The sequence below is a fragment of the Arachis hypogaea genome, chromosome 19 (assembly GCF_003086295.3).
Source record: "Arachis hypogaea cultivar Tifrunner chromosome 19, arahy.Tifrunner.gnm2.J5K5, whole genome shotgun sequence".
Lineage (NCBI taxonomy): Eukaryota > Viridiplantae > Streptophyta > Magnoliopsida > Fabales > Fabaceae > Arachis > Arachis hypogaea.
Window position 1 is genome coordinate 25,633,221 of NC_092054.1, and position 16,470 is coordinate 25,649,690.

Consider the following 16,470-nt stretch of genomic DNA (forward strand, 5'->3'; position numbering starts at 1 on the left):
TTTAGGGTTTAGGGTTTTAGGGTTTAGGGTTTAGGGTTTAGGGTTTAGCGTTTAAGGGTTTTAGGGTTTAGGGTTTACGGTTTAGGTTTTAATGTTTAGGATTTAGGTTTTAGTGTTTAGTGTTTAGGGTTTAGGGTTTAGGATTCATGGTTTTAGGGATAAAGCATCAGGGGATAGATGTTTGGGTGTATATTCAACTTTCTTTGGGTGTAAAAAAAGTCAGGTTATGGGTGTATATTTGGTTTGATGTTTTCCTTCATATTATAGTACCTGTAATTCAAACATTTTGAATATAGCAGAGAGAGTTTTACTCATAATTGGCAAATTTTTACAGCATGTGTTCAATTTGTTACAAGACTATATAACAGTTACATTAATCAGTGTCTATATCCTTAGAATCTATCTGACAATATGGACTCAATAACAATGAGGATGGCTTGGACAGTCTTATTGCATTACTTCCCCTAATGGCTTCAGCTTTGTCTTGATTCATTTCATGGAATAGAATCCGGGAAACATATTCTACTCTAAAGTGGTCCATCTCGTCCTACAGTTAAAAAGAATATTCTGTTTAATCAACCATGTTAATTGAGTAAAGTAATACAGAGTTATTTAGTTTTAAACACATTTACCTGGGTCCAATTGTGCCACTCATAGTTCAGCCTTTTAATGTTTGCGGCCTGAAATATCTCAAGCCACTTCATTACGTAGATAGCACAGTCATAGCTAAAAACCAAGAAAATAAATTACAAATTACATATAGGAAAGTTTCATTTTCAGAGTGAAAGATTTATACCTTGTCTTTTGGCCTGAGATGTGAAGGTATGGTGGTACAATTTCCTTGTCCTTGTCCCTTGTCTTCAGAGGTGCCCCCCAGCATATACTTTAATTCGTGAAATTACATATCCCTTAAAACACAAAACAAATCAGTAATACATGAATAAATTCAATAAAGGGATACACCCAAAGGAGCACAAAGTTACACCTTATATTGAACAGAAATACACCCAACTATTAAAATACAGAACAAAGAAACCAACTTACAATGAATGTATTCAGGGCAGTTCTCTCATCAGACGGAGATTTCGTGTGATATGGGTCGACTATATAAAATTTTTGCTTTCTTGTATCAGCCAACCATAACCATCAATGTTGTGAATGGCAAACAGGTGCAAATATCTGAAATATGTTCAGATTGAACACTGTTTTAGTTTATTTGGCACATAAGTAAAAAATGGTAATAAGAAGTTTTAGAAATGAAAACTTACATAACGATGCGATGCTAATTTTTTAAGGTCAAAGAAGGGTATAAACATTGGGTAGTCTTCCACCCTGAATAACTTATTATTTTTAGACTGTAAGAATACCCCTTGTGGATGATTTGCAATGGCCATGTTCTGCAAAAATTGTGAACCACCAAATGAATACAGAAAATACACCCAAACGAATGCAGAAAATACACCCAAATTAATACACAACTTACACCCAATTGAACACAGAAAATACATCGAAATAAACACATAAAATACACCCAAAATTCGTTGAAGCAACACTTACCACAATATCAGGGGGGAGACAGTATACTTCTTCTTGAAACCTTTTAATCTTTTGCTGGTTTAGGATGAAGCACTTGGCAGAGACAATCTAGAAAAAGATGCCGAAATCAATTTTACATCAATCAGCATTGCAGTTAATTTTGGTGATAAAAACATTAATGTTATTGTAATATTACCTCAGCTTCTATATGCGTTTCAGTTGCGAGTGATGCAAGGTGGAGTTTTGACAAAATGTATTTATCTTGGGCTTGGAGTGTGTAGACGGTGTCAAACTCATTAGTTAGTCCATCTGCGTATGTCTTCACTCGTATGGCCCAGAGGTAGCATTTCTCTTTCATGTCAGAAGTATCTTCATTCGTCCTCGCAGGAGTTTCAAACTTCTCGAAACTCTCTCCGCCACTCTCCTTTCGAATCTATGGACTTTTTTCTTTTGTTGTCACCCCACCACTTGCAATTTTTTGTACCAGATCCCCTAATTGTTCTAGCAGTTTTGGGGTTTCAGGAGTTTTTGCCCTCTCTCCATCTTGCGTTGACGCTCCCTTCTGCGTTGCTGCTTCTTCTTGGCTTGAATCAGTCAAGCCAAGGCTGAATGATGGCATGAGATCTATTTTAGGAACATACGATGCTGTCCGTGCCATCATCATCAGCGCAGCAGCGTCTTCTGGGGCTGGATTACTGCGTGATCATGTATAACGTATTATAAGAATAAGAATATACGAATGATAACCAAACATTGATTTTACTCTGATGAACTTATATTTTAGATGGAGCTGGGGAAGCGTGGGTGTGCTTTCTTCAGGTTTTTGGGGTGGTTCAGGAGTGCTGCAGGGTTACATAAAATTAATCATGTTATAAAAAAACTAGTCAGGGATCTATCGTGAAATATACACCCCAACAGGGGCAATATACACCCAAACTGTAACCAAATACACACCCAAGACTATTTATTACCTTTTTGTAGTTCCTTCAATTTGTAGCACAGGGTTGGTTCATTTTCTGTCACAGGTGTTTGTTCAATTTCTGGCATAGTGGTTGTTTGGGACAGTGGTAGACAAACTTGAATCGGAACTCTAAACAAGAAAAAAAATAAAAGGTTAAAAAAGCCTCCGAAAATAAAAAGGTTATAAGGTTGAAATTTTCTTGAAAAACTCACATTGCAAGCGCTTCGGACTGTGTCTCTTTCCTTACAACCATCATGTTCTCTTCAGCTGGCTCACTGGCTGACTTTACAACCAGACTCAACCTAAAATACACCCTAAGAAAATTAAAAATACACCCGAAGCATTCAAAAGAAAGACAGGCTTTGTTTTTTGAGAACTTACATACTTGCAGTTTTTGCTTTTTTTTCCTGCCTTTTTTTTTCTCGAATACAATATTAAAGGGATTTTTTTCTAAAAAAAATATATACAAAATTAGAAGTAGAAGGTAATACAAGAATAAAAGCAACGGTTATTTGCAAGAGAAATTACATGCTCTCTGCCGGTTTGTTTACGCTACTTTGGTCTGTGTGTCCTTGAGATGAAGGATCATCACTTCCTAAGTTTATGTCCGGTATTCTAAACATAATAGAGTACATGTTATTCATAAAAAATACCATACTGTTAAATCAAGATAAGAAGATTTTATCAAATAAAGCTTCTTACGTTTCAGATGAGACATAGTGACCTTCCGTCGATCGCAGGTCAGCTTCTTTCTCCCTGGCAAACAACAAACAATTATTAGCAATGAAAACAACTTAAAATCTTAAATATACACCCTAACAAGACATACCCCTGTGCAGTATATTTTTCATTGTTTTCCCTTAAGAATTCATCTAATTCTTCAGTTCCAATTTCAGATCTGACAGTACATGCATAAAAGAACATGTTAACAAATATAATTTTGATGATAGACGGTAATATAACTTACAAAGTACTGTACCCATGATAGGATTGATCTTGCTCAGAAGATGAATCCTCAACAATGACCTTTTTCTTTTTGGATTGTGTCCTGGGGGAAAAAAATAAGTATGAATCAGAAATACAAAATTAATTTGATCACAAAATACTAACCAAAGAAGTGATTACTTTTGTGGTGTTCTCTGAGTCTTTTTCTTTGTTTTTTGCTTCTCTACTGGTGATGATTCTTCGCTTCTAAAAGTTAATAAGAGACGCTCTGTTAATACATGAAATCTTGATAATAAACCCAAAGAAAAGCAGTAATAATTTCAGAACATTACTCATTATTTGATTCAGATTCTGAATCAGAATCCTCCTGAATCTTCTTTTTTTTTTTTTTGGACTCCATTCTGGAAGGCAAACAATCATTATTTATAAACATACTAAAAGGAAAAAAATACACCCAAATGAATGCACCAAATACACCCAAATGAATTCATAAAATACACCTGAATGAATTCACAAAATACACCCAACTGGATAAACAAAATACATCCAAGTATGTTACTTACTTTTTGGCTTTTCGGGTGGGTTGTTTCCTTGTTGAATCCTCTGAGTCTTCTTCAGTCTCAGACTCAGAGGTAGAATGGACCTCACTTTTAGTTGTTTTAGTCTCAGATGATGATGATGAAGTCTCAAATGATGATGATGAACTTGCCTTCCTTTTTTTTTTTTGTTTTTTTGGTTTCTTCTTTTTTTTCTTTTTTCTCTATTTCTTTCATTTTCTCCTTTGTTTCGGACATCTTTACAATTTCCTGAAACATTAGAAATTTTAGTTAGTAGCATTCAGGTAAATAAAATACACCCAAGATATTTTTGTTCACTTACCATATGTTCCTCCATTTCTCCCCTCATTCTTTCAACCAACTGCTCTTTAGTCCAGTTGGCAATCCAGGGTTCTGGAGGTCTTTTTGCCCTCTTCTTGTCTTTATTTTTTGATAGATGAAAGTAAACTATCATCAGGGCAAACAGGCAGCCGTCAATTGCCTTTTTCTTTTGCAGATTGTAATCTGTTATGCCCTTGATGATAAAATTCAAAACATGTGCTCCCCAGTTCCACTCTGTTATTGTGTCCATCTTGAAAATTGGTGCCAGGTGCACAGGAGAGATTTTGTTTATTGTTGTTGGTAACAGGAACGCCATCTGTATATAGAGGATGAAAATCCTCTTGAACATGAGGCGATCCTGTTCATTATCAACACCAATAGCCATCATCTCATCTGTCAGATTTTTGAGGATCTTCCCCTGGAATCTTCTAAAAATTTGTTTATCGTCTTCAGAAAGATCCTTATAATTGATTTTCTGAGGAAATAGATCTCCTACAAAAGGAAAATAACATAGTATAAAAATCACTTGAAATACACCTATGTTTGTAGCGAGTTACCTGACGCGTTGATGCCAAGCGCAGCCCCTATTATTTTTGGTCTTACTTTAAAGGAACCGTAGCCGGTTTTGAGTATGTTTTCCCCTAATTTAAAGGAGTTAGCCAACTCCTTTAATATTTGGTGATGCACCCTTAGCGGCAGGATGTGCATCAGGCCACCAAATCCTAAATCCCTAACAATTTCTTTCTTCTCCTTGCTCATATTTCTGAATTTGTCACTCAACAAATGGGTTGCACACTTAAGGTCTTTGGTTTGCTGTAAACAACGTAAAATTAGAGTCAGATATATTTCTATTTTGAAAAGCTGATTTGATCTAAGACATATATTTGTTCTTACATTTTTTCCAGCTTGGTTTCTGCCTGCCATTTTTTCTGAAATGAAAAATACACCCATAGATATCAGTCAGATACACCATAGATCAGCCGCATACACCTATACAGATTTTCATAAGTATTTAATTAGATCAGTTCAAAATGATGTTTCAATTCACTCAAACATGCATAAATATACAAGGTCAAGCAACATTACAAGGTCAAGAAATATACACCCAAGGACAGGCAATATTTAGAACACTTGCAACAGTTGATTATATTACATTATATCAGTTCAGAAATATACACCCAACAGACTATGCCATATACACCTAACAAATTATTCCATATACACCCACCAAATTACGCAATATACTCCCAAAAATCAGTTACAACTAGAACTAGAACAAGAAGAACAGCAAAACCTAGAACAACTGAGAAGAACAGTAAAACCTAGAACCAAGAAGAAGAGTAAAACCTAGAACAAGGAGAACATTAAAAACAGTAAAATGATAGTTAGAACAAGAAGAACACTAAAACCTACAAGAACGTAGAAGAACAGTAAAACCTAGTTCTTCGATTTCGAAATGTGGAAAATCTACAAGATGAGTAAAATAATAACGTACCTTGAGTAATATTTCTTCGTTTTTTCTGGAGATTGTTGATGGAGAGTTCTATCTTGTGTTGTGGAGAGTTCTAATCTTCGTGACGAGTTCTATCTCTTCAGTTTGGAATGTTGCTCGAAAATGGACGGTTTGTGTTTTCTTCGAAAAAGGAGAAGTGGAAGAGTGCGCCATAACGAGCGCTTTTTGCGAAGCGCAACCGTTGAGTTACGCGCGTGTAAATGACACTCCATTCAAAGTGAGTGAGTGCGCGCGTATTTTTGATGGGCTGGGCCAACTTGTAACACTTGTAGGCCGTTTTTGCTTGTATGTGTAACAGGCCCGGTATCAAAAATTTTATATAAACAATTAATTCTGTATTGAAATGCTTTTTTTATATTGGGATTTGTTCTGGCCCAATTAAATAAGAAATATGGGTCTATCAAGTGGATTTGCACTTCGTCCGTACAACGAGACTCCTTCCACGTGACACAATTTTCACTGAGAAAATCTGGACAGTTGGTAAAAATTTTTGAAGAGCTAGAGTCTAGCAGAATGAGGACCTACCCAAACAAATCATGGATAAAGGAGAGAGATCTATCCCTCTCTTCAAGTACGTCACTATAACCTAATCTAATTACTTCATCGTATGGACGCTAATAACTTAAATATTAGAGTGTTTTTGCAAGCGGTTCCACTCTGCCAACCATTTAACGACTCGCTGGCGTAGCTCCTCATCCCAGAACTCATTTAGATCCCGATGTTCAACGTCGCTTTTCACCAACCGATTCAACGAGCTCATGAACAGGATTTAAGGTTAAATAGATTAGTGAAAAAGTTTTAATTTAAATCCTATAGGTTATATGAGATCTGCTTTTAATTGTAAGACTTTGTTACTCTAGTGCAATTTTTTTTAATTTTTTTAAATATGTTAAATTTTTAAATACCAATGCAATTTACTGATAAAAGGCAGGACATATATGTAATAGCATTGATTTAGGAGAGATAATTAGTTATTTTTTAATTAAAAAAAGTGAACTACCCACAAATAGTCCAATGGAATTTTAGTTTAAAAATTTACTAATTCATTGGAATTAAAAAATAACAAATATTTTATTATAATTTGTAAATAGCAGTATTAATATCTAAATTTAAAAATATATTTCTTCTCATTAAAGTGTATGTAATTCTCTTTTTTTTTCTTTTTTTGGAATGAATGCAATTCTCTTCTTTATTATTTTTATATTGTTAAAAAAGTTTCATAAACAATTTTGATATAAACTTTTTAAAGTTTTTATTTGTTATGTATGTATATTCTTAATTAAACTGATACAAAAATTAATTAATATATTATAATCACTAATTTTGACAAAGAGTAAAAGCTACATGATCATTAAATATTATCTTTTTTTATCAGTATTTGACTAATAATAATTTGTACTTATATTTATAAAAATTTTGTATACAAAAAGTATATAATTTATATATATATTTATCAAAATTTACACATATGAATCAATACGATTTGTATTTACAATTTTTAGAATTTACATATATAAATTATTAAAATTTATTTATTAAAGATAATTCAATATTTATAGTGATCAAATAATAATAAAAAATATTAAAAATTAAAGGTCTCCAACAAATTTTCATTGGGAAATTATTATATTAATTAACAATTTAAATCTTGTTAGGCATAAATTCAGTATAAAATTAATTTTTTCAACAATAATCTTATCTTTCACGAAACTCGATCTTAATTTAATATCAGTAACATGCAAATTCCATAATCTTATTCTTACCCATGACAGGTGAGAACGAGGATGATGAAGGCAAAGAAACTAATTAAGTATACGTGAACGTCATGCATGACGAACTTGAATTATACTATTTTTATAGTAACTATCGAAGAAGAAGAAGAAAAAGGGTATGAATCAACGCATCAAATGCAAATGTCACTTGTGCTAGGTAATGTCAATGCTTGCCGCTAACTTAGCAAATTCATTGAAAGAATCGAAACGAAACCGGTAAAAGAAAATAATAATAGGGTACTCACCAAAAAAATGAATAAATAAATAATAGGGTAGTCATCTAACTACGTGACATGTACCAAATATATTTAATTTTATGTACCAAATATATTTAATTTTATCGAATCCAGTGGAACGGCGCCTAATATATATTAATTAATTTGGTTTCTGGAAGACAATGACACATTAGGTACTCTTTGGAATCTAATCAATATGATAATCAACTCATTAACCAAAGAGAAGCTAAGAGAGACAAAAGGGGCATGTGTGTTGCTTTCAAGTTGACTTAACACAAAAGTTAAACTTAATATCTTACTAATAAATCAAATCAAATCAAATTGAAAGACTTTGCATTTGTTAATTTTCTTTAGATTATTTTGGAATGAGGCACAAAGATTCTGTCATATTTTTAAACCCATTGTTTTCGCTCTCGTTTAATACTCTTTTATTTTAAAATAATGATCGTTTTAATTGTTTTTATATATTAAAAACAATGTATTTAGGTACAAAATAAATTTAGCTAGATACATTTCAATAAGGTCAAGTCTCTTGTGGTTAAAATAATTGTGATGGTTAAAGATGATAGATCAATCTAATAGCAATACCTGGGGAGTCGTTAATTTATATTAGGATTAAGTACTTTTTTCATCCCTAACGTATGAGGTCAAAATCAAAATCGTCTTAATCTTTTTTTTTATTAAAATCATTTTAATATTACAAAACATTATAAAATTGTCTTTTTTTATTTTAATTTTATTTTTTTATCAAATTATCCTTAATTATTAATAAAAAAAATAAAAAACAAAAACAAAAATAAAACCTTACCCCACCCCACCCGTGTATCTCTTCCTTCTCTTTCCTCTCATCTCCTTTCCCCTCCTTTCTTCGAACTCCCCCCTCCCCTACCCCAACCCAACCCAACCCCAACCCCAAAAATCCCATCCCACCATCATCATCAGAAACAAAAAAAATTATAAAACAAAAAAAATTAACACACGCAACACATTCTGCATCAACATATTCTGCATCACACACGCAACAAGATAAAGCTGTAGCACCATCATCATGCGATTACTGCAATAGCTCCAGATCAGTTCTATATTATAGAGTAGATTCAGCGAAGCTCTTTTCCAATGCAGCCGCGAGGTTATTCAACAAGGTTAATACTATGGTGATGAAGACATATTGATTATTTAGGTGATGAAAGTATGTGACTGAAGCTGCTTCTATACGCGTGGCATCGATGCTGGGAGGAACTTCAACAATTACTGAATCAAAGTCAGAGCCATATGTCATGTTGCCATCCATTTTATTGTGATTAGCTTAAGTTAATTTTAATATTAAAGATATTAATTCGTGGGCCATTTTTGTATGGGCCTATTACTTTTTTATATAAAATGTGGATATGGTTTCATTGTTTTTTATAATCTAAGAAAAAAGATGTTATGGATTTAGGGTCAATTTATTTTTTGGTAATCAACCAAGAAAGAGGAATATTAGTAGCAATGACTAAAATTGGAGAAAATTAGTTGCTGGTAAACAAAAACTTGATGGATCGACTAACACTAATTAAATGAGTGAAAAATTGGAAAAAGTGGCCATAACAGGAAGAACAACAGTAGCATTATAATAACAACAATAATGGCAATGATGATAATAATAATAATCAGTAATATTAGATTAAAAAAAAACAGTGAGAACTTATTTTATTTAGTATTTATTAATTATTATAATAATTAATAAATATTAAATAAAAAATTTTTTAATTATTTTTAACTAATACTAGTATATATTTTCGTGTCTTGCACAGAATAATACATAAAATTATATAAATTTTTTTATTAAAATTTAAATAGAAAATATCTATAGTAATTATTATTATTATTATTATAAATATTTTATAATTTAAAAATATTAAAAATAATTAATATTTATTTTAATCAATTTGGATTCGGTGAATGGTCATCTCATTTGTCTATTTAAGCAAGTATTTAGAGTTCAAATCTCGCCTTGTGTGTATAACAATTCATTAGTTAGCGACAGACCCTTAATAAATAGAGCATCAATATGTGGTGGATTAGTCATCGACTTACCGAGTTAAAAAATCCGTAGAAACAAATTATATTTGTATTTAAAATAGATTAATTTTCCATTAATAGTAATACTTATGGACTTTTGTTTTATTGAAATTTACTTGGGACAATTTTATTTGTTGGTATCATATTCATTCTTGAAGTAAAAACAATATGATCAGCATTGTTACTTGTTAAAAGTTAAAACTTCACATTTTATGAAATAATTTCTAAATTTTCAAATTCATAAACTTATGTCGTTACAAAAGTTATTAGATCGATCGATTAATATTTCTTGGTAACATATTGTACCGAAACACTATCATTGAGTATTAGTTAGCGTGAAGAGAAACCAACAACAACTTTTGTTATTCAATATATAATTTATTCTATTAAAAAATAAATTAATATTTTCTAAACTTGTAAATATATTTTTTTCTAATTTTTTACACTATTTTATTTGACAATATTTACCATTAAAAAATAACAAATAACTATACTATTTTACAATATCTGTGATGTACAAAGTAATTTCTTATCTTAAAATTAATTTTGGTTAGTGAGATAAAATTTAAAATATTTTGTTATTTTCTTACTCAAATTTAAATTTAAATTTAGAATTGATTAACAACTCATTTTTTTAATTCAATAAAAAAATAAATTGGTTCGATACAAAATATTGAGCATTTAACAATTTCAATCATTTAAATTTTAATTACTAAAAATTGGATTAAAAATTAATTATAAACTTAATAATCGATAATATAATATATATATATATTATATTAGTACGTAAATAATAATATCTAATGTATTAATTATTTATTTTTTTGACAGAATTAATGTATAATCTATTGAGGATTGATTTATTATCTAAATTTTTTTTCATAAATTTTGTAATATGTGAAAATAGTGATCTTATTTTTATTATTATTTAAGAAACTTTTCACAATTTTTTAATTATGTAATTAACTTAATTCATAACCTTTATTATTATTTTTATACTAAAAAAATATCAATTTATATTATTTACATATTTTTTTATTACTAATAAATAAATAAGTATTTGCACTATTATATTTATTGTCCTAGAGAATGACTTAAATTACTTATTTTGGATGTTAAAGAATATTTTATATATTAAATTTATTAAATATTAAGATGAAAAAATTGTTCAATAAATTATATAAATAGTCATTAAAGAATAAAAAAAAAATTATATATCATATATTGATATATATAGTTTCATGTATATATTAAGATTATCTATTTTAATTATGTGAGTAATTATTGTTATTTTTACTTTTTTGTTACATTAGAAAATAATATTTAAAATAAAAAAAGAGATAATTAATTTTTTTTAATTTGAATTAAAAATTATCTTATAAATATATCCAAATTTTATATGTACTAAGTGTTATAATATTAAATAGTACAGTATTTGCTATAACAATGACTTAAAATATTAATCCAAGATATATTTGGGCCTAGTAAGACCTCAATGCAAGCAAGATCAACTAAAATCCATTGTTAGCGTCCCAAATTCGACTTAGGTTCATTACCTTAAATGCCCAACTCAAATGAAGTCCACGTGTCCTCTCTTAAATCGACTCAGATTGGATCCCGTTGCTAGTTAGATATGGTAATGAGTACTCAGGGGAGTGTGAGAAGCCCCCTTCCCATCCCTCACTCCTATTTAAAAAAATGCCCCGTTTCTTCTCTGTCATTGCAAGTTCCTGTTTAATTACCCCTTAAGGAACGCAGATCTCCTCGGGTATCTATGAATATTTTTTGAAAACTTTTGAAAAAAAAATAACACAAAAAGACATAATATAATAATCATAAAATAATCGATTCAATATAATTCAATACAATTTATAACATATTCATTATGAAAAATAACATTTTAAGGAGAAAACATAAAAACATATTCAAACATAATAACATAACATAATTTTTTGAGACGATACTGAGCGACGTAGTGACGGACTTGAGAGGCAGAGAAAGTAAGTTAGAGAGAGAGAGAGAGAGAGAGGATCGAGGCTGAGAATGAGTCTGGAAGAAAAAGGAAGAATTTGAATTGGAAGCAGAAATTAGGGTTACTAAATTCAAAAAATGGATTTATGTATATATAAATTAGGAATTAATAATTTTATATTCGCGTATATTTAATAGGTTCTATGGGGGCAGGTACTTATGTCTATGTCCCCATTAGGGTGACAAACAGAAAAGCCCGTTCTGTCTTGCCAAAAGCCCGCCATCTGATGGGTTGGCCTGCCCCGCCTCGCCTAGTAAGGCGGTCTTGAATTTCTCTTCCGCCCCGCCTAATGGTACGCTGGCGGGTTAGCGGGTTGTCCTTTTTTTTATAAACCATTAAATATTAAACAATATATATATATATATATATATATATATATATATATATATATATATATAAATTAGTTTTTAAATTCGCACACATTAAAGTCTTTATAATTATAAATATGTAATAAACATAATTATAAATCTAATTTATTGAAACAAAATAATAAAATCAACATTGTCCAAAGCAAAATAAATATAATTTTGTGTGCCTATCTATATATAGAACACCAGAAGACCATGATTATCTAACAAAATTAATTTTATTTATTGCATTCAATTTGAATAATTAAAAAATCATCTTATTTTAGTTTAGTCCTTAATTCACATGATTTAAATTTAGCTCAATTAATATGATTTGATTTGATTTAATTATTAGTGAAAAATATCTCGAAAACCTATTTTATTCATGAATTTATTATTTAATGATTAATTAATTAATCTAATCTAATTAATTAATACAAATAATTAGTATAATTAATTTGATTTAATAAATTAAAAAATAAATTAAAGAATACTAATAGAACATTAAAAGAAATAAATTAAAAAATACTCCCAAATCAAATTGATATAAATTATAATAAATTATGTGATATTTAAATATCTAATCAAATTAATTAGTTGATATAGTTAATTTATATAACAAATTGTATTTAATGAGAAAAGAAACAAATTGCTAAACATCCTCATAAGCATGTCACGTCAATTCCATCGTTAAGTGCAGAAACCTGATTTTTATATAATAGAATAGATAATAAATAGAATATATGAGAATATGATATGTGACATATTTTAATTACGAAATTGGTATTATATCATAGATTTTTTCTGATTTCTTATTACTTGTTCGTTACTAATTTTTACGTAATTACTTAATAATTTCTGCCTATAAAACTATCAACTACCTAATATTATGATTTAATTAATAAAAATGATGATATTAATATTTTTCATAAGTCTTATTATTATTTATAATTAGAAAATAGTCATAAATAAATTTATTTCCTTAATGAATGTTAATTTTGTTGTCAAATTCTATATTACCTTTAAAATTTTAGCGTAATTGAGTCTAATTTCTACATTTTGAAATGAATTTACCCGAAAAATTTAATATGTAAATCACATTATTATTACAAAATGAATTTTTTAATATAATTAGTGGTGCTTATTTGAACCATTAAATTTAGCTTCTAATGATATTAAAGTCAACCTATTTTATTATCTTGTGCCTTCAAAGAATTTACACGACTAACATAAAAATATAACAATTGAAAAAAAATTCATTACAATGGGTATATTCATTTTAATAAATATTCTTCTATTTAATACTATAAAAAAATACATTGGCCACTTTGAATAGCTACATGTCAACTTCTATCCACAGTAGTAGAATGCTTAAATTGAGATATATTCATCAAATAAACAATCAATAAATACTCATCCGTACTTTCTCATTTTGGATACATTTATATATAAAATAAATTATACATAAAGAAGAAAAAGAAGAAAAGAAGAGTTGAAATAGTAACAGCGATAAAAATTACGATTCTTATAATTTTGTGTGGCCATCTATATATAGTAGACCAGACAACTATGATTATCTAACAAAATTAATTTGCATTTATTGCACTCAACTTAAATAAGTAAGAAATTTTCTTATTTTAATTTAGTCCTTAATTCACATGATTTAAATTTAGCTCAATATATATTATTTGATTTGATTTGATTTAATTATTAATTGAAAATATCTCAGTTGCCTATTTTATTCATAAATTATTATTTTAATGACTAATAAATTAATCTAATTAATTAATTAGTACACACAATAAAAATAACTATACATGGGTTTTTATCTTTTTAAAAATTAGCCAACTAGTTAATCACCAAAATATAGTTAACGAACTAACTTTTAACTATCGACATTAACCAATGTTATTTTTTAATTGTAAAAATTCTACTTTTAGAAGGTTGAAGATTTAAAATATAAAATAAACAAAATTATTTAAAAAAGTTAATTGGCATTGACTAAAAGAAATTAACTTCTTAATTAAAATTTTATTAATTTTTTTTATTTTAACTCTTATACATAATAGTCTAAATATATGTAAAAAAAAAAAGTTCTACTTAGCTTATACATTATGGTTAAAGGTTTATAATTTAGAATCTTAAATTTCGAATTTAGAATTTATTGATGAGTGTGTAAAAATTAGTGATTAGAAGTTAGGAATAGTGTTTAGGATTTATTATGTGAAGCTTAAGGTATAAAATTAAGATGGTTATAATTTAAAATGTAGGGTTAGGAGGGTTTAAGGTCTAATAGTGTAGAGGATTTTAGGGTTGGGAATAAGAACGGATCGATGTTTACCAAAAAAGAGGTACTTGTCTCCACTGAAATTATAAAAGATTATTATTATTATTATTATTATTATTATTATTATTATTATTATTATTTCTTTGTCTCCATAATATATTGTAAATCACTTTTTTGAGATTTAGGTTAAAATATTTATTTTATTAAATTTAACCATATATTTGTCTTGTTAAATTTGATTTAACATCAAAATTTAAATAAAAATGAATAAGTAGTGATAATATATTTATTAAATGCGAAGATTTATAAGTAGTTTTTTTCATGTGAAATTAACAGTTAAAAATCGTTAAATGATGAATTAATCAAATTTGTCAAATCTTCTAACAATTTTCAAGTTATAACTTTACATAAAAATAACTGTACGTGAGTTTTTATTTTTTTAAAAACTAGCCAACTAGTTAGTCACCAAAATATAGTTAACGAACTAACTAATTGGCATTGACTAAAAGAAATAAACTTCCTAATTAAAATTTTATTGATTTTTTTATTTTAATTCTTATACATAATAGTCTAAATATATGTAAAGAAAAAAAATTCTACTTAACTTATAGGACAATTTACGTTATTAAATTGTTTCACCCTCAATATTACGCAAATGCATTGTTTCCAAATCCAATACGCAAATACATTGATTCACAATTCTATATAAACCGCTACTGGCAGTAGCGGTTTACAGGTGTGCATAAACCGCTAGAACCAGCCGCAGTTTACGTGTGTGCGTGTGTGAGGGTAAACCGCTGCTGGCAGCAGCGGTTTACGTGTGTGCGTGTGTGAGTGTAAACCGCTAAAGGCTATAGCAGTTTACGTGTAGTGTGCTGAATGGGGCTACCTATATAAACCATGGAGGGGCCAAATGTGGAGAGGTAGAGTGTTATTCACAAATGGAGGGGGAGGATAATTTTGTGGCTCTGGTTCATTGCTCTGGAAAAATTCAAAAGAGCAAAAGGCATGATGTGAAATTCACAGATAGAGAACCGCTTAGTATTTTTATCCGATCGTCGAATACGTTGGCAGAGATTAAGCTAAGCATATTACGGAAGCTCGATACCTGTGGGACGAAATGGGTAAAAAAGTTATTTTACAAGATTCCTATTGCCGTTGTGTCAACTGGTGTGAGATATGAGACCTTCGTGATCGGGTCGGATGAAGACCTGCAGGTCTTGTTTCACTGCAGGCGTAGTTTTCCGGAGGTGAGGATACCTGAGTTGCTTGCGAAGTTGGAAGATGGTGTGGATAGCTCTGGGGCATCGGCACCGAATCCTCAGTCGACCACAGCCGGTGGTGCATCAACATCGATGCCTGTGGTAGCAACGGCAGTTCCGATTCCTGAGCCCGAACATGCTGGCGCTGTTCATGCATATGTTGCTCCTGTTGTGGCTGATTTTGAATGTGATGCCGGACCGGATCAAGTTGAGAATGCACTGTGTGACGATGATTCGGATGAGGAGCCTGTCGATATTGGTGGGGACAGTGTTGATGATATTCCAAGAGGAACACGTTTAACCCGTGGAGGTTCCGGTTCTGGAACACAAGAGTACCCTTCCCACCTCTCTTCTTTGAATTTGGAAGCCATCGGCCAACACCAGAATGTAGATGCAACATTCGATGGGCAGGGGATGCATGATGGGACACCTCTGACTGAATTTCAGATTGGCCAATCGTTCCAGAGTAAAGAAGAAGCCGTGTTGAGTGTAAAAGATTACAGTATTCGGCGTGGAGTTGAGTACAAGGTTATAGAGTCCGACAATCTGAAATACCAAGGGAGATGCAAAGAGTTTGGTAACGGGTGCACGTGGTTGATTCGGATAGTCATGCGGAAAAGGGAGAGCACATGGGAAGTTA